Source organism: Balaenoptera borealis (assembly GCF_965194805.1).
Source record: "Balaenoptera borealis genome assembly, chromosome: 17".
Taxonomy (NCBI): domain Eukaryota; kingdom Metazoa; phylum Chordata; class Mammalia; order Artiodactyla; family Balaenopteridae; genus Balaenoptera; species Balaenoptera borealis.
The window spans coordinates 56,118,298-56,143,411 of NC_138876.1; the positions used below are offsets into that span (position 1 = coordinate 56,118,298).

At 35.6% G+C, this 25,114-nt stretch overlaps 1 protein-coding gene across 11 annotated transcripts in view; it reads right to left on the minus strand.

Moving 5' to 3' along the window:
* Positions 1–25,114, minus strand: part of RALYL (RALY RNA binding protein like) — an 877,709-nt gene that overhangs the window by 757,223 nt on the left and 95,372 nt on the right. Inside the window, exon 1 of one of the 11 annotated variants that reach the window (XM_082363565.1) lies at positions 11,350–11,367. The exons of the other annotated variants lie outside the window; for them this stretch is intronic. The gene's annotated coding sequence lies outside the window, so the exon portion shown is untranslated. Of the gene's footprint in view, positions 1–11,349; positions 11,368–25,114 lie in introns of those variants that run through there. 11 annotated transcript variants of the gene reach the window in all.

Sequence of the window (25,114 nt, forward strand, 5' to 3'; positions counted from 1 at the left end):
GTGTAGACTATAAATAATTTAATCACTATTTTCTTATACATATGGAAATATAGGTATAGAAAAATTCTTAGATGGATTGTGTGTATAAAATGTAATTTATTTTCTTACTGAAGGACATTAATTTTGTTTCCAGTGTTTTGTTATCACAAATAATATTAAGTGAATAAATTTTAGTCTATATCCTCTTATACACATGGGAATGTACCTACAGGGAAATTCTTAGATATGCATGGTAATTTCAATAGCAACTGCCAATCTGCTTTCCAGCTATGCATGAGAGCAACTGCCTCTCTAAAGCCACACACCAGAGAGTGATTTTGAAGGAATTCCATATGTTTAAGAGCTATTTATTTTTGTGAACTGTTAGCTCATATCTTTAGCCTATTTTTCTATTGAATTTTTCAACTTTTTCTTACAAACTAATATTAGCTCTTTATATGTATCTTAGGAAAATATATATCACAGTCTGTCACTTTTGTCATTGTATTTTGCTTATGGTAATGTGTCTGCAGAATTTTTTTAAAGCGCATATGTATTATTTTTTAATTAGGTTTGAGTTTTTTATCATATTTACAAAAGTATTGTACACATACGTTATGTATACACACACTTATATACACATGTATATGTATTCGTAATTATTTTTCTTCCAATATTTTCCTGTTTTTTTCTTTTAATTATACATGTATTTTTTGCTCAATTTGGAATGTTGTGGGTTTAAGGTAGTACATATGGTCCCAAATTTACTTTTTTCCAGGTGGATACAAGATTGTCCAACATCATTTATTATATAATCCACCCAATTTGAATGTCACTTTTATTTTATATTAAATTCCTGTATGTATGTTCTCTATTTCTGTTTTTATTTTGTTTCTGCTTTATTGTTCTAGCAGTCTCTCTAAGTTTATATACAGAATCACATCTGTCAAATGATCGCAGCTTTATAATAAATCTCAGTATCTAGTAAGGCTAGTTTCCTGTCATTACTCTTCACTTTCTGATTTTTTTCTTTTAACTATTTATTCTGATTTTATTACTTAGATATAATGCCATCAGTTACTAAAACAAAATCCCCAAGATATTTTACTGGGATTTTGGGAATTTCAGAGATTTTTAGATGATCAGTCCTCTTTTGTAGATTCAATCTTCCAAGCACATAGAATAATCTTCATATAAGTCTTGTACATTTCTACAAGGTTATTTGTAGTATTTTTGCTTTGCTAGTAGAGTTAAAGGAGTTTTTAAAATATCATTCTATGTTTAAACTGTGTTGTTTATGAATAGAAAAAGTGATTTATTTTCCATGCTAAATTATTTTATTGTTTATAACAGCTTTTCTGTGTATTTTCTTGATGTATTTTTCATTAACTGATCATTATTTGCAAAGATAATGACTGTCTACCTGGAAAACATTATTACATACATAATTAAACAAATAAATATATATACTATGTAATAATATTTGTATGTATTAACATTTTCATCTTTGTGTAAGATTATTTCCCTCTTGCTATTTATTTATTTTTGGTCATAGTGCATTCTTCCATTTTTCTTAATTAGGTTAGTCAATTTTTTCTCTTTCAAAAAGTAGCTCTGAGATTTCTCTTTTTAAGAAGTTTTATTGTTCTTTTTATTTTTTCAATCCATTATTTTCCCATTTTACCTCTATTGATGTTTCCTACTTTTCTTAAGTCCATTGTTTTCATAACTTAGATGCTTAGGATATTTAATTTCTTTTTTGTTTTTTCCTAATATAAATGTTTAGGTGTGTGAATATATCTCTGAGCTTCCTGCCTCCATTCCAACTACTCAGATATTAACCATTTCTATTTTATAAATTTTCTAGAATTTCTACAATGTTTTATTTTAGGATTACTTTTTCAAATAGAAGGTTTTTATCAATTATTTTTTCTTATTTTTAATACCACAGTGGTCAGACTCTTTAACTTTTTAATGTTGTTATTAATTTCTTGTTTTCTTTTTTTAATTTTTATTGGAGTATAGTTGCTTTACAATGTTGTGTTAGTTTATATTGTACAGCAAAGTGAAACAGCTATACATATACATATGTCCCCTCTTTTTTGGATTTCCTTCCCATTTAGGTCACCATAGAGCACTGAGTAGAGTTCCCTGTGCTCTACAGTAGCTTCTCATTAGTTATCTATTTTTTTTAAATTTATTTATTTATTCATTTATTTTTGGCTGTGTTGGGTCTTCGTCTCTGTGCGAGGGCTTTCTCCAGTTGCGGCAAGCGGGGGCCACTCTTCATCGCGGTGCGCGGGCCTCTCACTATCGCAGCCTCTCTTGTTGCGGAGCACAAGCTCCAGACGCGCAGGCTCAGCAGTTGTGGCTCACGGGCCTAGCTGCTCCGCGGCATGTGGGATCTTCCCAGACCAGGGCTTGAACCCGTGTCCCCTGCATTGGCAGGCAGATTCTCAACCACTGCGCCACCAGTGAAGTCCCCAGTTATCTATTTTATACATAGTGTCAATAGTTTATATATGTCAATCCCAATCTCCCAATTCATCCCACCCCCGCCTCTCCCTTGGTATCTATACGTTTGTTCTCTACGTCTGTGTCTCTATTTCTCCTTTGTAAATAAGATCGTCTATACCAATTTTTTCAGATTCCACATATATGCATTAATATATGACATTTGTTTTTCTCTTTCTGACTTACTTCACTCTGCATGGGATGTGTTTTATTACAGAATGCTTTCTGCACTACTTGTACTTTGACTAATTGATTGAAACTGTCTTTACAACCTAAGATGTTATCAATTTCTATTAATTTTCCATTGATGCTAAGAAAGTATATTTGATCTTTTTAGGTTATAACAGTATAGAAAGATTAATTTAATGTACCTAATTACATTATTTAAATCTCCCTTATTTTTGTTTGATTTATCACTGACTGAGATAGTTAAATTAATGTTTGCTGATAATGTGATTCTGTTTTATTTAATTCTATCTCATATGGTTTTTGCTTTTATGGATGTTTTTGCTTTTATGGATGTTTTTCCTTTTATGGATGTTTTTGCTTTTATGGATTGCTTTTATAGGTTTAAGCTATACTGTTTGTATACAAAATAATTGTAATTGCTATACTATGTAATTGCTATTGCTATATTGTATTATGTATACTTTAACATTATAATTGTGTATAAATTAGCAGTTGGCCTTAATTCAACATTCTGCAAGTTAACAGTCACAATCTTTGATAGCTATTTATTGGCATTTTTTTGTTTATCATTGCCCATGTTTTTATTATCATGCTTATATTAGCAATCATTAAGAATCACCTTATTATAGAAGTATCTGTTGTTTAAAGGACAAAATTGAGCTTTGATTCGTGATCAAATATAACATTCTTTTTGCTTTAGTAGTTATACTTAACCCATATTTATTTATTTATATCACAAATATTTGCCTTGTTTCTGACAGTTCATTTTAATATATTCCATCAATTTTAATATGCACATTTTTTCACATTTTCACATCGCTGAAATTGGGATGGATTATTAAAATCCATGAAGTAATACACTCTTCAGCCTCTTGCAGTTGCTTTTGGGTAGGGGTTGTTACAGCTTCACTGGCATGTACAAACTATCTGAAAAGTACACTGCTTTCTTCCTCATTCTAGGTGGCATGATTGGACACCTGCAGTCAACAAACCATTTAAGGACCATTTGACCATTGTCTGAAACCTTCTGTTGACCACTTTAGAAAGAGACCTAGAAAGTGCCAGGATGCACCAAATCAAAGGCATGAAAAAACCTGGGACAGAGGGAAGACTGTTTTAGATTTTTCAAAGACTTAACATATAATAATAAGTTTCTTCTCTTTCCATGTATTCCATGAGCTCTTATTTCCCTATGTTTGGTACTTGGTCATAGATGCATAAGATTTTTAAATTTGGGGCAAAATGGTTAAAATTTTTCTCTGCTATGTGGCTACAGATTTTTTGTAAGTATTTTTTGTTTTCTGCCTTTTATGTTCATTTCCTTTTTTCTTTTTTTTTTTTTTACAGAATCTTTGTAGAGACATTTTATTGGTTCCTTTTTGATTACTCATCCTTTAAGTCACTGAATTTTTCCTTGTTGATCTATTTACATATGATTTGTGTTTAGGAGGGATTATAGCTATTTCTTAAGATGAGTGGGGGGCTTCCCTGGTGGCACAGTGGTTGAGATTCTGCCTGCCAATGCAGGGGACACGGGTTCGAGCCCTGGTCTGGGAAGATCCCACATGCCGCGGAGCAACTGGGCCCGTGAGCCACAACTACTGAGCCTGCACGTCTGGAGCCTGTGCTCCGCAACAAGAGAGGCCGCGATAGTGAGAGGCCCGCACACTGTGATGAAGAGTGGTCCCCACTTGTCGCAACTAGAGAAAGCCCTCACACAGAAACGAAGACCCAACACAGCCAAAAATAAATAAATAAATTTTAATATATATATATATATATATTAAAAAAAAAAGATGGGTGGGATTTTCTTTTTCTTAAATAGAGTTTTGGGTTGAGGTTCAATAAGCCTTTATTTATTAACAGCTAGTGGAAGTATGCAACTATTATTTCTTTTTACAAGTCAAGGACTTCCTTATTTCCCCTGCTATGGAGACAGATGTCTTCCTAAAAGTACAGCTTAGGTGAATATTCTTCACTTATCACCACCCTCTGTTTGTGGGAAACCAACTATATTCTGGGAAGTTCCTGACTCAAGCCAACGCACCCCATTCTAACTACTTCAAATAGAGAACCTGGTCTTGTGTCTCAGAATGTGCCCTGCACCTTTGAAAAGTGAACTTGACTAGCTTTCTGAGATGTGCACTGTGGGCATCTCCACTCCTCTTTCTTCTTTATTCTCTTCTCCCTCTCCACGGGTTTGGCAGCCCTTCTAATTTACTGTCTCCACAAATATAATTAGAAGTTTGTTTTCTATTCTCTTTCTGGCCTTGAGTAATTTTCAGAAGGAGAAAGAGGAAATGGTTGTTCTGAATGTCATTTTTAATTAGTGTTACTTTAATCAATGAAAAAATTTACTTTAAAAATATATATGGCTATGCATTTTTAAAAATTTGTCTGTGAAAACATATAAACTGGAATTTAGAAGGAAAGATGATATACTTTCTACTTTCTTTTTACTTTTCTAATCAAAGACCCATTGTTTGTATTTTCCTAGGTTTTAAGGCAAAGACCCATGTCCAAGTGGATTTAGAGACTGATTTATCACATTATAGGCCAGGGTGAAGTATACCCATAATCGGCTGAATCAAAAGGGAAGGAAGAAAGGCAAGTCTACTCTACAAATGCACAGAGAAATTCCAGAAAAGCGGTTTCTATGTTCTTCCTAATTAACAGAAAGGTTACTGTTCCTCCCTCTGTAATGAATGCAAATCACCACGACAGCTGCCAACATGAGTCCCCCATTCACCGGTGGCCTCAAGCTTCAGTTGGCTGCTTCAGGAGTTAGGTAAGTTGGCTATACTCACGTAGATACTGTAACAGAACTTGTCACTCTTCCCCCATCCACTCAAGATAGAAGGACCTCGAAGGCTTTCAAATTGTCTAACTCTTTCCATGCCCTATGATGTACACACTAAGACTGGGAAAAGTTCCCTCAGGGTAACTGCCGGTGTCTCTCCCCAGTTTTCTTGATCCTGATCTGAAACACCAGAATACAGACCTCTGGTAATTCGATTTACTCCCATGAGGATAAGGATTCTGCTTTTGTAGAACAAGTCTCCTAGAGTTACGGGAAGGCTTTGTGCTTCATCTTGGTCCAAGACCGTTAATCCTCAAATCCTCTGTCCACTTCCAATGTTCTTCACTTTCAAGCTATGGTAGCTCCCTCAGCTGAACTGAGGCAAGGGGACCCAGCCCTGAATCAGCTGGTCAGTGACCTTAGGCTGTCCCCTGAGAGGAGGTTTAACCTTGGACCAGGCAGTTTCCTAAAGTTGAAGAGAGGTACCACTGGTACTTGAGGCAACTCAGGATAGGCGCATTGGCCCTGATGAGAGATCAAGGAGGAGCACCACTGGACCCACTGCAACACTGAAGCTTGACCAAAGCTTGTTAGGATGATAGTCTGAAAACACTTAGCCTGGTAGACAGGGTTCCAGCATCAACTAACCTCGCAGACCCACCCAAAATCTAGCTTTGGAAACAATATTTTTCTGTTTATTTATCATTTATAAAATGTCCTAAAAACTCATCACAGCCAAAATATTTGCTTAAGAAATCTTATTTGGGCATAGTCATAGACATCTAAGTTTTATTTTGAATGCTGTTGGAATAATTTTTGCCATTGATAAAGGTTACTAGTTTCCGAAAATCTCTTTGCCTTAAGACACTGGAGCTACATGTTCTTCTCTTGTTTTCTTCCCCTACAGATTGTAGAATACCTTCCTTCATTTCACATTAATATTCTACTTTACCTTCGGTTTTCCAATCCAAATATTCCTACTGGTGTTGAACTATTCAGTAACGGAGGCTATGTCACCTCCTGGGATGAATGATCCCTATTACACTCAATTACCAACCAGTGTGGTTTCCTTACCATAAATGGAGGAAGAGTAAGAATGGGACTAGAAAGTGGAATATAAGCTTTTTAATAAGCTAATATGACAAATGACATATTATGAATCCAATTTATACTCCTAAATTATCTATAAATAACAGAAAATAAACAAATACAATTCAAGGAAGTTGAAAAACATGTACATTCGCTTCTTTGTCATGCAATTTCTGTTCCCTTTCCTCACATTTCACACAATTAAAACTATACAGATTTTTTTCTAATTGCCCCATATATATTCCACTAAATTAAAGCTTACTCATATTTTCTAAATAACTATGTGCTTTTAATATCCCCTACTTCCTGAACATATTGTTTTTTATTTTATGTGAATGAGCATATGTTGCTGAATAAACATCAGCTGAATGACTAGATGCATTATTAAAGGAAAGATCAGTGACAGCTAGAGTTATACCCAAGTCTTTTATTACTCCATATGAAGAACTTTTAAATGGAAACAATTTACCCTGAAACAAAAAGCTCTCCTGATTCAATTTTCACATGAGCAAATATTATATGCTTAATAAATGTTAGTTATATGCTTGGATGAAAGAATGAATAAATGAGTGGGTTTTTTTACTCAATAGTTCATATATCTCTTAGGTTTTAAGCTTAAAACAGGAAAACTAAAGCTATCTTCTAGTTATATCACCTCAATTTCTCATTCTGTTAGGTTCAAACACTTTTCACAAATCAGCTCTGTATAATTTGTTCCCCAAAAGTCATATGAAAAATAGTTTTAATTAAAAAAAAAGTAACTTGACAATAAAAGCCTTCATCACTAGTACACAAAAATTCCAAGAATAGAAACTGTTTAATGAGTTTACCATAAGTCAAGTCAGCATCTAGAATTCTCTAGAATCAATGTTCTTATCTCAAGGTACATAGTTCAGACCTCAAGCTAATCACACACCATTAACATTCTGCTTTCACTGTTGCACGATCCCATCTATTCTGATTCACTGTGATAAACTTTAATATTATGAAAAATAAGGCACCAAAACATCTAACAAAATTTACAATTGTGTTGAAGAAACAAAATAATCCTATAACTTTTCTTTAAAAACTTGTGTGATTGTGAGAAAAGTAGAAAATTAGAAGTCACTCCTTTTTAAAAGATAGTGTAAATATTTGTAGGAATTCATTTCACATAGAACATTGAAGAATATGATTTTAAAGTGCTAGTGATTTTGAACTGATTAGAAAAAGAGAACTCATTTTCAAAAGAAGTAAATGAAGTTAAAGAATTGCTAGGTAAAAGATTTCACTAATATCACATTATATTAGTTAACAGGTGACCAGAAATACAAAATTGATACAGATTTAAAAATACAACTTTAAAACATGAAAAAGATATGATGAATTTTATATTTTATCATATATTCCTAAAAAAAACAGAAAGTGTCAAAACAGAAATGTGTTTCATATATAGGCCATAGAAATGTGCATTTACTTCTGCTAACCTTTGATTCAGATGGAAATTGTAATATCCATATAACCACAGAAGTGTACATGTGATACCTTTTCCCATCCAGTGGACCAAAAAGAAAACATTATTATTCTGAAGAAGAAAATAGAAATACGTAACTATTTTACTTATGATTGAGTATTACATTATACCCGTGGTCCTCAGGAGTTTTGCAATTACTAAGCTTTAGTTTCAGGTCACACATTTCTGTTTTAAATTTCTTAGCATGGTTTAATGAAAGACTCCTAAATACCTACATCTTGCCCTGATTAGCTATCTTGGAAAACTAATTAAATAATCAATAAACAGAACAAGTATAAGTCAATAGGACCTTTGATAAGCATGCGTGATCTTCAACCTACAACAACAGAGTTGTTAGCAATTATAGGGGAAGCTATACCTTAAAGTTCATTAAAACACACTTGCAAAGCTATTAAATGTTATCTAAAAATGGTTTCTGTACTGTTTATAATGTGGCTCTTCATTACTAAATTTCATCTCAGTCTATTTTTAAACACAGTAAATAATAGACAACACATTTTACCCAACTTAAATAAGGTAATTTGAATAACAACTACATACCGTTTCTATAATTCATTCATTTATATATTCATTGAGCTAACATTTATTCATTATGTTCTTAATATGTGCCAGGTGCTGTGTTATTACAAAGACAGAAACACCAATATGTCATTCTATTGACCATCAGTCAGATTGCAGTTTAGTGGAAGAGACAGACACATATAGAGAATAATTTAATTTATTATTATAAGTGAAAATGTACCCTGAATGTTCTCTAACCTCAACAGAATATTGGTAAAAATGAAATCATATTAGTAGTAATATTCAATTTCTCTGGTTATAGACTCCCACCTACATAGCTGTAGGACTTAAGATGCTCCATCTCAAAATCTCCCAAATTATTTCTGGGAGTGCCTCAGGTGTCCAATATAAATTCCTGACCAGTCGTTTCCCATTACTCTGCTCCAGCATCCTTGTGAGTGCTCATTGCCTCAAAGGAATTTGGAGGACTCCCTTCAGCAGTGTGTCTCCCACCAGTGCTCTTTATAGAACAGTGTCCCTTCCCTCTGGTGTTGTCCCTTGTTTTCCAAAAGCTGTTCACCCTTAAGCAGCCAAACAGGCTGACTTCACTTCTCATTGTGCCAGAGCCAGATTTTATTTTGTACAGGGATGGTGAGAATGTTGCTAACCCAAACTCAGGCCACACATTGTCACCTGTGTACTGAAGCACTGATACTTGTGTTATCCAGTTCCTCATGTAAAAACACATTTTACTTTTATTTACAGCCCTCCTTTTTTTCCTAAGCCTCCGAAATGGTCACTAGAGTGGAGTCAAGAAACTGATACCATGGCTCTCCATCATCCCTGACGCTCCCCAGGAGAATCTGGACAAAAAATATTCTACTTCCGGAATTCCCAAACCCACTCCACTCATGTAAAACTCAGTTCATGAATATTAATTCCCTGGGGGTCCTCCAGACCCTATAATCATTTTGCTATACAAACCTGCTGAGTTTCCTGCCTCAATGCACAGCATATCCACATACTCCACTGTTTAAGCCTTACATGTTGCATTAATTAATTCTTCTTCCTTCTCTCCTATCTCCATCATTTGATTCATATTTAAACTCCCTCTAAGCCCACTCCCCAACATCATTTCATTTTCTAAAATTCTGCACAGATATCTTTATAACAATGTGAAGCTGCCTATTGCATTACTCTGCTACATATAATTCTTAACTGGCTTTCCACTGACCTTATGTAACCAAGCAGGACCCTCTAGGGCCTTCCTAGGACAGACTCTCCCCCCCACCCACCATGTCCTGTGCCTGCCTCCAGCTGGAGTCTCCCAGGCCTCCCCTGAGTCACAAAAGCCTGGCTCAAAAATTAATGATAGAAAGGATGTCAACATGTAGTGACAAAAATTGCAGTTGGGCCAGGAGAACTAATAACAATAAACTTTAAATCAGCCATGTGACTGTCACAGAATCTTTAGTCCCTCCCTGAAGAATCTAGATAACAGTATCTAAAGCACACTTCCTGAATTATTTTACAGATGCTAAAACCCTCACCAAATAGAAAAAATTAACTATATGATGACCATGAGCACATGGCCCCAAGCCTACTGGACCTGAGGATTGATAATGTTAACCCGTGTGATACCACCCTGTTACTTCACCATCAACCAAGCAGAGAATTGCTCACCAGCTGATCACATACCCTGCAATTCCCCTCTCTCAATTTGCCTTTAAAAATGCTTCCCTGAAACCCACCTGGGAGTTTGGGGGTTTTGAGCATCAGCTGCCCACATTCCTTTTTTGGCACCTACAATAAACACTGCACTTTCCTTCACCACAACCTAGTATCAATAGATTAGCTTTACTTTGTGCGGGCCAGGGGACCCAGGTTTGCTTCAGTAACACAAGATATTTCAGGTTCCTTACAGGATACTCCAGCTTTCATTAAAGAAACTTTCAGATATATTTTACGGTATGGCAAGTGCAATGGATAAAATATTGGACTCTGATCCACTCTTAGAAAGGAATATGACAATTTGCCAGGACAAAGAAAAGATGTTCACTCAGTATCGTAAGCTATATGATGAGAAGATGCAGACAAGTACTATTCAAATTATAATTAATAAGTTATTTAAAAGAAATAAAACATTTTAATTCTCATTGTTTCTAATTTTAATACTATAATTTTTACTATAACTAACATTATAATTTAAATTACAGTGTACTAAATAAATATTAGTTTTATAATTTTTTACTTCCTTATACATTTACACTTTCAAGTAAGAGAGCTTTTGATGTGCTGACAAAAATGGAAAGGTCACAGAGCAATCATAACTTCCCACATGGATTATCAAAATTACTTTGCATAGTTTCAGCTTGCACAGTCATTTTTACGGTCTCACACTCCCACACAAAGTAAGAAATACCTGTACTCTCTTAATTCTAATCTTACAACACATCAATCCACAGTCATCCAATTTCTTCCATGACCAATTCAACTGTTGCCTATTTAGCCCTCTCATTACATGTATATCTACTCCATAAAAGCAACAATGCCAACATTTCTAAGTCTCTTTAAGCAACAGATTAAAGGATAACAAACAGCTGACCAACATTACATATCCATTTAGTTATGCAGTAGTGTGTGGGTGTCCCTCCCAGACCCTCATTATCCTCCTCTGATTGATTTTTTTAAGCAAGAGAAACTACTAATTACTTTAGATTTACGAAGAACCAAGTAAGCTTGGAGCAGATTTAATTTTTCCTACCTTTTTTTGAGTGGTATACCTCTCGGTCAAATAAAAGCAAGAGCTGAATGTCTCCTTCCCTAAGGAAAGGGTAAAACAGGACATTTTTTTGACTCAGTGTGCCACATTTTTGCACGCAGAGCTCTGGAAACTGGATGGAATAATTAACATAAGGAGCCTGGGGCCTTTTCAAGGGAAGGGGAAGATGAATACAGTGAACAGGATAAAATGAATGCAGCAGCCCCAGGAAAGATGTATCCTGGGATATATGTGTGGGATTAGAAGCATTGTTCACTAAGATAATACTCTGGTTGCTTGGGAATTTTTTGGCTTTGAACTCTCTGATCTGAGTTTATTATTAGGAAAATTTCCATGCCTTGAATAATTAGTACCTCTGTAGGAAACCTCCATTCAGCCAGTAGTAGATGCTACATTATAGTTTTGAGAATAATATACCTTCAAGTTACTTGAAAGACACATACAGTAAGAAAAACAAGAAGAAAAGGGGGGGCATGCTTGTCATGCAAACAGAACTGCACAAAAAAGTCTACTTCATAGACATTCTGGAGTCACACACTTCCCCTTCCTGAGGACAATACCTACATTGCAACTACTCACCAAGAGCTAACACTGCTTCCCCACCTCAGTAGCTTCTCCCAATCAGCTCTGAGCCTCCTGGTACCAGCAGAAGAAAGTATAGTTTATGTTACCATGTTTCAGACATACAAACTTCATTAACTGATTTTGTTCAGAGAAAGTCTCCCTTCTATCATCAGCAGGACCAAACAAGATCAAGTGCCAAATGACACAAGGATTCTTAGACCCATACGGGAGACCTCTGGTTGGAACAGACAGCATTTGCAGACATTACCACTCTACAGTGGAATGTAGGGCACAATTTTGAAAAACTGTTTTGTGGAAACAGGATATGAAATTAACATAACTATTTCATCTATTATGCAACCTTCAACACAGGACAATGGCATCTAAAGGAGGCAAAGAGAAGATGGTCCAATTGAAAAGAGAGAACAAGGGTTATCTACTCCCACACTCATCCTGCACATTGAGAACCAAAACCACACCTTGGTGTATTTTTTAACAAAATTCTCAACAGATTCTGCCTTTAACTCCCCCATGCCAAAGCACTGTCAAAGCTTTGTGAGGTAGCATTCTCCCTGACCTAGACAAGCAATAAACTCAGCCTTGTCTTATCAGCAGGTTCTGGTTAGTAATATCTGGGGAATGACAGACCATATGTGACAAAAGAACTCCAACCCACAACCTCTTCAGCAAGCAGCTGGGAAAGGGCAGGACTTGGGTCAATGACTGCCAGATTTCCCTTATTTTTGCCCCCACTTCAAACTCAGGACTAACCAGAAAGGGTCAAATATTCTCTCCAACCAATCACAAAAGATGCCCCACATTCTGGACAGCCCACCTCCAGCTTCCCATGTCAACAACCTCCAATCAGAGAAAAATGAACACTTTCCCAGGTTTTTTTTACTCTGAGCTTTCCCACTCCCATCTGCCTTTGAGTCTCTGCCAAATACAGGTGATGGTGGCTGACTTCACTGTTACAACAAGCTCCAACTTAATGGCCTCTATTTTTCCCATTTCAGTGGTCCTCCTTGCTTTCCACAGGAGCTGGTTTTTGACAACAGAATTTCAAAACTACAAGAGAAGCTTTTAGAAGAATGCATTGGCAGCATATTCTTCAGAACTACTAATTTTTCAGTCAAGCTTTTAAGAAAAATTAGCAAATTCCCTGCCCATCCAAGAGTTTAAAAGTTACTTTAGCTCTGGATACTACTGATTTTCTCATATGAAATTCAGGATAACAAAAGCAAGCATTCCTGAATAACATAATCTAGTTCACATACAAAATTCACCATCAAATCTTGCCACTTAAAAAACTATCTTCTACATTTCTCATTTTTCATTCTTTAGTTCCATACCTGGTTAACTAATCACAATTCACTTTTATTTCCTTCAGCACCACTTATGATAATGCTAAATTGTCAATTTATTATCTTTAAATCCTTCTTAAATGCCAATGGCATTTTCTAAGTACCTATTTTCTCAAAAGGAACTAAAATAAATTAAAAAGAAGACTATAGAGGACTTTATTATTTTTTCTTATAGAGAGTGGAGAAGGAAAACATATCCTGCAATTTCATATGCAGGAGGAAAGAAAACATACAATGTGCCTTCGGAGAGAGACATGTAATTTTTCTCCAGCGCAGATGACTACTCAGAAAAATAGCATTACAGGTTGTTTTTCGGATAGTCAGAGCTTTCTGCAACAGGAAAAATAGAGAACTAAATTTCATACATAATAAAATGTGGAGAAACAAAGAAGAAGGAAAATAGTGAGGAAGGTTTCAATTCTCCAAGAGTGGGGATCATGAATCTCAGTGAGATCACAAACAGTGAGGAGATGAGGACATCGATGTCCAATGACGAATGACAGCCTGTGAGAAGTTACGAGAGTGGGAATAACTACGAGACTGTTAATAATATTCTAAGCATCAATTTGTTACTGTTTTCTATACTGTACAACCGAAATTGGTTTTAAAAAATTGTGCTAAATTCAAGAGTTCTGCGATCATGATTGATTTGAAGAACCAAAGAAAAAGATGCCTAACCTGGAATGTACAAAGATGTCAGAAGACTGAGAATTCAGGGGAAATGTGAAATCAGGCCAAGAGGTGACTGGGAGAAATGTAGATCCCAAGTATTCTTACAGATAGTGTGGGGGAGTTGCTGACTTTTCTGTAATAATTGGGATGGAAACTTAGCTAAATTTCACTTGCATATTAAAAGAAAAAGGCCAGAGGATTTGGGAACCCCCAGGCAACTGACATTTAGGTGACATACAATTCTGTAACGATAGCCATATAAGTGTTAATTAATAGAGACACAATTAGGGCTGGCTCTTTCTTTGTTTCTCTCTCTTTCCTCCTTATTTCTTTAAAAATTTCCCTTATTGGTGAGTTTGTTGGTATTTATAATGAATTATCTGGTTTGCATTTCAAATCTAGAAGTAGTTCTTTGTCCTCTTTCCACTTTTCCCATTATCATATTAAGCAAAAATGTAACATAGAAGTAATTTTAGAAAAGAATTTATTAGCATTACAAATATTCAAAGCATACAAATGTGATGTGGAAGGGGAGGACTGAATGAGGAGCTATTTCCCTGGGGTTCGAGGTCAGGTTTTTAAACTGAGTTTTCTCAGCTAACAATCCCATGTTAGTAAGAAAAATCAGTGAGACTCAAATTTCAAATCAATACTATGTGGAGAATAGAATAGTATCCATTTGTAACTTTGTAACTTGGGGTTCTAGGGTAGATAGAATTGTAAATTATGTGCGTATATATATATATGCATTTAACATAAATATGTTCACATATACATTTCACATATATACATATTCCATATGTATATTCTCCACATATATATTCCATATATACAGTTAATATATATTCTTAATATATGCATTATAGAATATACATAATCCCTATATATGTAGATTATATATATAATTATACCTTTATTTTAATTACTTTCTTGGAATTGAACCATAAGGAGTTTGAGATAATATCCTCCCTCATCTAACCAACAGCTCATTAGAGAAAGTATAATTGATTATTATGCAGCTTCACTGAGATTCTACAAAAATATAATGTCATTTTATTGATTATCAATTGAGATAAAATTTGTCATTTTTATAAAGGCAAGCCCTCCCCATTCAAATGATAAGCCCTCCTGAAACTGGATGCCAATTATATTTACAGTAAGTACATTTTTGTAGTTAATATACACCGCATAATATTTTACTAGTTTTAACTAGTATTCTCAATCAGCAATACGGTCATGTTATTAACAGGTCAATAAAATGTCAGCTTTAATTCTTAGGCAATGCTTTAAAATCAAGTTTTTATAATTAGTATTTATTAGAGACAGAAATAACTGATATTTTTGATATCCATAATATTTATGAAAATTTATATACTATATTAAATTTTTTTTAATGCCTCTCATTTATTCCACATAATCTTTAAGACCAGTTTAAATGTCCCTTATTTCCCAAACTTATTTAATGTCTACTATGTGTCAGATCCTTGGTAAACTTTGAGAAAACTAAGTATAAACAATGTTCCTCACAGATCGTTCAGTCAATCATGTCCCTTATCTAAGTAAGACTGGACCTTTCTCAGTGCTTGGCAGTTAGAAGACATTTAGTGAACTTATGTTACCCTCCCTCTCCTTCCCTCATTTCACACTTTCTACCTTTGTTGAAGCCTACAGTTAAACACACATCATTGAAATTATATGCTTGTATGACTGTTTCCTCTAGAATGAGCTTGCAGGGTTTCATTTCACTATTTCAAGCCTGAAGAATACACAGTGTCTATGTCCGAAAGGCAATCAATTCATTAATTATTTGAAAGGTGACAGGAATAATAGACAAAGAAAAGAGATCTGGAAGATATCAAAAACAGAATTACATTTCAATGTGCTACTTTTCTCCAATGATTTATGGCTCCTTCTGAGAAAAATTGAAGCTTTCAGAATTTAATGACATTTAAAGATGGGGACTCTTAAAAAGGCCAAAGTATGTAAACAAGAGGTGACAGTGGATGTGTTACAACCAAGAATATTTAATATAACAAGCTGAAACATTCAAGATACACATCCGGGTTTGCTGAGGTGAGGGGGAGGGTGGCTGTTTCTGGGGAAGAGGGTGGGCAGCCAGAGAGAGGAAAGATTGTTTGATTGTCATTTAATGTTTCTTGTAAAATATTTATCCTCTCCTTTTCTCCCTCCAACAAGCAGTGATTGTCTTCTATGAAACAGAAATGTCAGTGTCTAATATTTCGCTAAAGCTAAGACATAGCAATTCCTTCTGCCTGAAGCCAAAATGAAGAAAATACCCTCAAGCTCGACATATTCTCTTACTGCAGCTGTTCTTATAAAAAACTAAGGAATTCAGTCAATATTGAGGTTTGAAATATACATGTAAAAAACCAATACCTAGATTTGTAGTTAACTCTTGGTTCATTTTACTGAGTTTTCTCCCGTTTATGAACTGTTAATCAGGGTTAACACTGCAGTTTTCTTTTGAAAGCAACATAAACACTATAAAAGAAAAAAAAAAAAAATTTCATGAAACGGCAATTGCCAACAGAGGAATTGCAAATGGACGATATATATATATATATATATATATATATATATATATATATATATATATATATATATAATTTATTTATTTATTTATTTATTTTTAGCTGTGTTGGGTCTTCGTTTCTGTGTGAGGGCTTTTCCTAGTTGCGGCAAGCGGGGGCCACTTTTCATCGCGGTACTCGGGCCTCTCACTGTCGCAGCCTCTCCCGTTGCGGAGCACAGGCTCCAGACGCGCAGGCTCAGTAGTTGTGGCTCACGGGCCCAGTTGCTCCGCGGCATGTGGGATCTTCCCAGACCAGGGCTCGAACCCGTGTCCCCTGCATTGGCAGGCAGATTCTCAACCACTGCGCCACTAGGGAAGCCCCGATACATATATTTTTGAAGTTCAATCTCAGTGGTAATTAAACGTATGATATTCCATTCTTCACTTACAAATTGGTTAAAATACAAATACCATATGACATCACCTATATGTGGAATCTAGAATATGACCCGAGTGAACTTATCTACGAAACAGAAACAGACTCACTGACATAGAGAACAGACTTGTGGTTGCCAAGGGGGAGGAGGGGTGGGAGAGGGATGGACTGGGAGTTTGGGATTAACAAATGCAAACTATTATATATATGTATAACTGAATCAGTTTGCTGTACACCAGAAGCTAACACAACATCGTAAATCAACTATACTTCAATAAAGTGAATTTTAAGAAAACATATTGGTCAAAATAAAAATAAAAACTGAGAATAGTCTCTTTTACCAAATCCATGTTGGCACACATATAGGAAAATGGATTCCCTTATACCCTACTAGTGACAATACAAATTAAAAAAAAAAAAAAGTCTGACAGCGATTTTCCACTATGAATCAAATGTTTTAAAAGCATTCTTGCACTCACCTAGCAATTCACAACTCTTCCTTAAGAATTAATATGAGATGTGCATTGATGAAAACGCCTTGACTAAATTTTAGACAGACATTGTTCTGACTCTAGGTCCTAATTTCCCTTTTCTTGGAGTGTTTACTTTAGAAAAGTTGAAATTATAAATTCTCTCTCTGCCCTTTGAGATAGAAATCTGTTTTAAAAGCCTCTTGCTAGCTTTACAACCCAGGAAGGTCTTTCTCAAGGACCTGGGAGCCATCCTTTAGAAATGTAACTATCAGAGGAGACAGCTCCCCTATCTCCCAGTTTCTGAGAGAGGTGAGAGCCTACCTTCTGCCTGTGCCTTGCTCCAAATAATAAAACTATCTCCTGACACAAAGGTAAGAGAAAATTTACTTTTCCTTTGAGTAGAACCAATTAGCAAGCACAGATGGCCTCTGGTCTTCCTCTCACCCCAGCATTTAAAAGTTCTCTTGCCCTTCATTTCTTAGAGTTGAATTCAGTTCTTGTCTCTCTCCACTACTGTGATAGCTTTAAATAAAGTCTACCTTTCCTGTTTAACCTCATCCAGTGCAATTTTTGGTTTGGAAGCATAAAAAGGTATGCATTACTATAGTAATGTGTGATTTATGATAGCAAAAAGAAAAATATTAAATGTTCAATGATACTAATTGCTTAAATTATAAGTATTGTGAAGCAAATAAAATACATCAGAGAAAAAATTTTCCTTTTACAAATTTTCACACACAGATTTTTAAGTAGGGAAGCAAGTTGTAAAATGAAACTATCATGCATCTATTCCCATTCTTTGGGTCAGTATCTTTGTTGGCTAATTATGGTTTCAAACAGGGCATTAAAATGCAATAGAACAATAATGCACAACTAAAATGCAAAAGGAGCACAAGGTGACATTAGAAATCTTCCATATATGCAGAATTCCATGTAATTGATGAATGCAACATTCTGTAACTATTTATGTAGCAATTTAAGCCATTGAAAAATGAGGTCCTGTCAGAGTTTGCACAGATGACAACTGAAGAAGAGAAAATCAGCAATGATGACATGACAGATGCCTCCAATGATTTGAATATCGTAGGATTAAGAGATACTGCAGCACCATGGTCCTCAAACGTGGTTGCCCATTGGAGTCAGCTTGGGGAATATTAAAAAATACTGATTCTGGGGGGCTGGCCTGGGTGTTGTGATTTTTTTTTTTAAAGTCCCAGATGTTTCTAATGTGCAGAAATATTACAGAATCACCACTGTAACCAATAGGCTTGGTGCCCTGCATATGTCCCTCCATATCACTTCACTGTATCCACATGTACTCTGGCCTGACTTCCAACCTGAGACTCAGCCTGTGGGCTTTCTATGTCCAATGGAGCTGGATTAATTTCTTTATTCCTTTTATTTCAGAATACCAGCAGTCCTCACTTTGCACAGTTCTATGGTAACTGAGATTTGATGATAACTTGATTTGATCTCAGTAATCACAGAACTGGGCCAAGTGAGGACTGCCTGCATGTCTGTCATCACAAGAAGCCCAGGATCCAAGGTCATGTTTCAAACCCAACAAAAATCTTTTACAGCTTTCTACATCCCCCTGATTGATACCATCACCCACCACTCTCCAATCCTGAAATCATTAGATCTTCCAGAAGTCATGTTCAATTATCAGCAAAATTCTTTACCCACACACATCCTTCTCTGACTATTCCAATCATCCTCTTACTCTAATTAAATCCTGTCTGTCTCTCCAGGATAATGCTTCTCCTACATCCCTTCAAATTAAGGTGGCTGTTTTTCTCTCCCACAGTCCTTGAAACAATAGATTTTCCTCTTTGCCACTATCAGTTCATTTCCCTCCATTTTTCCTAAAATCTCCTAACTGTCACAAAATCAGATACCACCCATGACCCTTCATCATTTTATTAATCTACCAACCACCTTGTTAATTTCCCTCCTTCCTGGAGGATATCAGCTCCTGGTTTCTGTCACTCTCTCCAGCTCTAACTAAAATTTGTTGGTGATTTCAATGATCTTTCCAATAAACTGGCCTCATAATTTCTTGATCTCTTCTTTTCCATGATGTAATCTCTACTCTGTCTCATCCACTCCTACCCCCATCACATCTTTGCCTTTTTATTTATCCAGATTAGATTGTTTGATCCATCATAAAGTGGTAACTTTCTGTATATACATCCAACTCCTTAACATCTCTCTTGCCTCACTGTACTCACACAGCAGAAGGTCAAACTTGGATACATCTAACTCTCACCATACTTTGTTTCTGCTGGCACATAATCAACCATGGACAGAGAAAAAGACAAAGCTGTGTCATCTAATGGTGCATCCACCTTTTCAGTTACACACATCAAAAATATTTAACTCATCCTTGACTTCACTCTTTCTCTCATACCATAAATTCAATTATCAGCAAATCCTTCCAGTTAAACCTTCAGAGTATATCTGATATCCAATCATTTGCCACCACCTCAATTCTACCTCTGTGGTCTAAACCACCATCATTTCTCACTTTTATTATTGTAATAGCCTCCTCAGTGGTCCCCCTGCTTCCATCAACTCAGCATGCATAGGTATCCTTTTAAAATTGTGTTACTCTTCTTCTCAAAACTCTCCAATAACTTCTACTCTCACTCAGTAAAAAGAAGGTCCTCAACATTGCATACAATTACCTCTATTATTCTGTCTGACCCCATTTCCTATGACTGTTCTCTCTCATGTACACCTCATCAGTCACACGGACCTCCCTGCCATTCCTCTAACATGTTAGACATGCTCTCACCCCAGGGCCTTTGCACTTGCTGTTCCCTGTTCCTCTTCTTTAGATATCCATATAACTCTTTCTCTCACCTCCTTCAGGGCTTTATCAAATGTCATCTTCTCAGTCACTACCTTATTTCTAATGGTAACCTCACCATCCCAGCACACCTGATCCCCCTTCCAGGCTCCACAGCATTTGTAACTGTCTATCACACTATATGATTTATTTTTGTTTATTCATTTACCTGTCTCCCACTAGTAGGCTTGTCCTTAGGTTTAGTCCCCACATCTTAAAAACATGGGGTGAAGTGTAGATATTAGTAACAATTTTTGTCATCTAACAATTAGCCCTCTATGCATTATTAATGATAACTCTTAAATCACAAGACGTATTATCTATTCCCTGGAATAGATATACTTAAATGACTTTTTAAATCTTGGGACTCATGTAAGAATATTTTTTAACTGTAGCTTTGAAACATATTACTGTAGTTTCATAGGCATGATAGGTTTGATCAAAGTTCCCAGCTCCTCAGAGGTATAAGACAGAGCAATATCTGGAATTCAAATAATATCCAAAATCTCATTAAGGCTAAATTAATGTGCTGAAATGAAAAAAAAAAAACAAATGAATTTATTAAGTTTTTTTTTTTTTCTTTTTTTTATGGCTGAGTAATATTTTTTTTAATGTTTTTGTTGGAGTATAATTGCTTTACAATGGTGTGTTAGTTTCTGCTTTATAACAAAGTGAATCAGTTATACATACACATATATCCCCATATCTCTTCCCTCTTGTGTCTCCCTCCCTCCCACCTTCCCTATCCCACCCTTCTAGCTGGTCACAAAGCACAGAGCTGATCTCCCTGTGCTATGTGGCTGCTTCTCACTAGCTATCTATTTTACATTTGGTCCACTGGGAGCTTTGTTGGAAACTCCTTGCTATGGAAACCTGCCTGCCTTTTCCTCCCCTCACCTAGGACTATGTTGTGCCCCTATCCTGTATAGTTTTCTATATGCAGATGATTACTTTCCTCCACATATATAAACTGATTTTTATTTTTTGCCTGTGTCTGATGGTGTCTCCCATCATACCCTTCATCCCTGTATCAACCACTTAAGGAGATGCACATGTACGTTGATCATTTAAATATACGAGGTAAATGATATAATAGGGAACTCTTGTGACGCTGTGGGAGTATAAATTGGTACAACCTTTTTTGAAAACTGGCATTACTTACTAAAGTTGAAGATATGCACTTCTGTGACTCTGCATTTTTGCACTTAGCTATATACCCAACAGAAGTGTGTCCATATGTTCATCAAAAGATATGTACTAGGATATTCATAGAAACACTATTTGTTATAGCCCCAAACTGGAAACTACTCAAATGCCCATCAATAGTAGACTTGACAAATGTGTATTCTATCCATACACTGGAACACTATACAGCAACAAGAACAAAGAATTTACAACAACAAATTACAATATGGATGACTCACATAAAATACAGAACAGACAAAACATACCTGTCAGAAGTTGGGATAGTGACTACAATTGTTGTGACTAGTTCTTAGAAGAGAGCACAAGGTGGCATTCCTAGGGGTGCTGATAATCTGTTTCTTGATCTGGGTGCAAGGTAGTTTGTGAAAATTCATTGGCCTTTACACTTTTGACCTGTATGTGCGTTCATATTTCAATAGAAAGTTTAGAAAGAGTTGGTTCTACTGGTTCTATTTTATCTTCTTACTGAACTCAGGACTCCTAAAAGCAGCTTTACAGGAGTAAAATGTGGAAAATTACCATCTGGGAAAGGAGCTGTCTTGTTATATATTTCAGTTTGGCACTTGGTCTGAAAAGCAATTGTCAAGCTAGTAGGGGGGATCTTTGAATGATGTTTTGCTTTTCAACATCATATACAATTATATTTTTCTCTCCTCATTTCTCCTTCCCTGTCCCCTCTTTAACTCTCTACTCCTTTGTACTTCACTTTTTTTTTCCAGGAAGGGAATTCACTTGAATTTTTCAGCTTAAATACAGACACCCAAGTAGGCCTTGTGTTGAATATACTCCTAGCATTAGAAGTGACACTAATTTTAGGTCTCCAAATTATTATATCTTTCACTGCAATTAATATAATTCAAAGTGGATATTTTAAAACAATGGGAAAAAATCTCTAGTTAGAAAGAAAGAACTTGGCCCTAATCATCTTTTGCCATTACTGGGTATGAAGAGCCTCTCCCAAATGAGTTTTAACCCATGCCTCTTTCATCTAATGACCTCATAGTCTCCTTTAATCCAAAAATCTCTAGGAAATGCCCAGCCTGACTGTGGTAAGGTTAAATACTGTTAATCATCTATGAAACCTTTGCACCGAAAATCTCTTTATACTTCTACAGAGCTCTCCTTGAACAATCCTGTTTTAAAATAGTAAAAATATCTAAACAAGAAAAAATAGAAAGCTACATAACTGGGCCTTAAATATTCCTGAGTGATATACACTTAAGAATCTTAACATTTCATTATTTTACTGGAAATGCCCTGGCTTGTTTAACAAAACACCAATGTCACTGTTATAAGAGAATAAAAATGAATTTTATATAGCCAAACATTATACATTTCTCTAATGCTGAACCACAGATGGCTTAAGAAGCTAAAAAACAATCACTCAAACAGCAATTTTCTGCGTTACTGCCTGACTTTCTGAGAATAACTAACCTTTTACATGATGGAAAATTGGAAGAAAATAGTATTATTAAATAAGATATTTTCACACCTGGTAATCTGGGGAAGGAAAGACTTTATGCCTATCATTGAATAAGATTGCTTCTCAATGCAATATTTTTTTTAGCCGCATTTTATTATAATACAGGAACAATTCTCTAAAGCCTACTTTGGCAACTATTTCCATCTATTTGTTATTCTATCTTTTCTTTGCCTTTGAAACAAAATTACAGTGGGTTTTACAAATGATATCCTATTTTAATTGATTTCTTTAATTTGCTGTGCTGAAATTTCTTTTTAATTTTTTACCTGGTCTAGAAAAAATTAAATATCTTTTTAATTTTTAAATTTTATTTATTAAATGCTCCATTTAATAAATATAACCAATAACTTTTATTACTCCACTAGAATATGTATTCACTTCTGAGTTTCAGTCATTTCATTAACCATGAGAATTATGTGACATCATATATGCTCCAAGTTCCCACCTCTGAGGAAATTTCTAATCCTTTAGATATGCTACCCTCCTCCCCCTTGTCTTAGGTAAGCCCAGAAAGCCTTGGTGATAATAAGAACAACAAGTCTAAAAGGGATGCTTTTGGCTACAAATAATAGCAAATCCAACTAACTGAGGCCCAAATCATAAGAATATTATCAATAATTGTTCACTAAAATGATCCAAGTGTCATTCAGTGATTATACCAGGACCTAGGTTCTTTTAATCAGTTGTAACATCATGTTGGAATTTCTTCCTCTGTTTAATTACATGATGGTCATCACAAGATAAATGCTACCTTTCCAGGAACATGTCCCCATACTGTAATCCCACAAACAAAGAGGGAGTGGGAAAAATGGAATGACTTTTTTCTAGGCAGTGCTGCTGACAAACAAAGTAGGAGCATAACATGGCTGTCAAAACATGATTTTTGCCTACAACAACTTGACTAAAGTCAAAAGAAAAAAAACAGATCAGCAAAGTCCAAGGAAAATACCCAACAGCAGGCTCAGGTTAACTCTTCATTCTTAACTCAAAATTTACACATCATCCTAATTTGGTTGCACAGATTCTTTCCAAATCCCTTCTCCAAACTTTCTTAAGAAGCTAGTTATATTTGGATACACTTCTAATTACTAGAAATTTACCACATTTCTATGTAGATTATTTTATTAAATACCACTAAAAAACAGGGAGGAGAGGTATCTAACTTCTACGCCAACCAGGAGTGAAGCACGTAATTCACTTAGTTGAATGCTTTGCTCCATTTTTTCAAGTCCAAATGGTTTTCTTGGCTCTCCTCACTTTTCAAAACTTAAAAAAATAAAAGCATTCTGTAATTTCCCATTCTGTGTTTGGTCTAGCCCATAAAGTCTGGGTGACATATACACAGCCACTTGATTTTGGTGACCTCACATATTTTATTTGAATCTCTTGCTTAGATGTCTGCTCCTCAGCCATTAAAACAGCATTGTCCTTTGATCAATACCAATGCCTCAATAAGAATGGCAAAACAAATATATAAACAGGACCTTGCAAACCGTGCTTGAGTCTTTGTGCAGTTGAAGGATGAACCTTTGAGTTAGGAGCCATTCCGACCTCCCACCCACTGCTGCCTTTCTGTTCCCAGCAGGCCAAAAAGTTCACAGTTTGAAAAGGATGAAAATATAGGGTAACAAGAGAGAAAAAAATCAATACTGTTTCATTCAAATATGCTTTTGCAATTACTATGTGTGCCAGCTATACTACTAAGCACTGGGTATATACTACAGAACAAAGTGATAGGGTCCCTGACTTTGTGGAACTTTCAATCTACTGAGAAACAGGGTCTATAATCAACTTAACAAATACAAAGACCCATAATTAACATTTTTTCAGTGCTATATAGTGTGTATATGCTATATAGTACATGTAGTAATAAAGGATAACAGAGGGGAGCAACTTAGACAAAATTCCTAGGAGAGGAAGGTCTCTCCAAGAAGGTACTTCCTAAGACAAGGACTGAAGGACAAGAGGAGGACAGACACATAAAGCATGGGGGGAAGAAATTTCCAAGGAGAAGAAACATCGTAAGACAGCAAAGAACTTGGCATGCTCAGAGAAGTGAAAGGATACCTCCAAGGCTGAAGCACAGGGTACAGAGAAAAGAGTGGAATTAAGACAAAATGGAAAAGGTTTGCAGGGGATACATCATGAGAGAATTCAGAATTTGG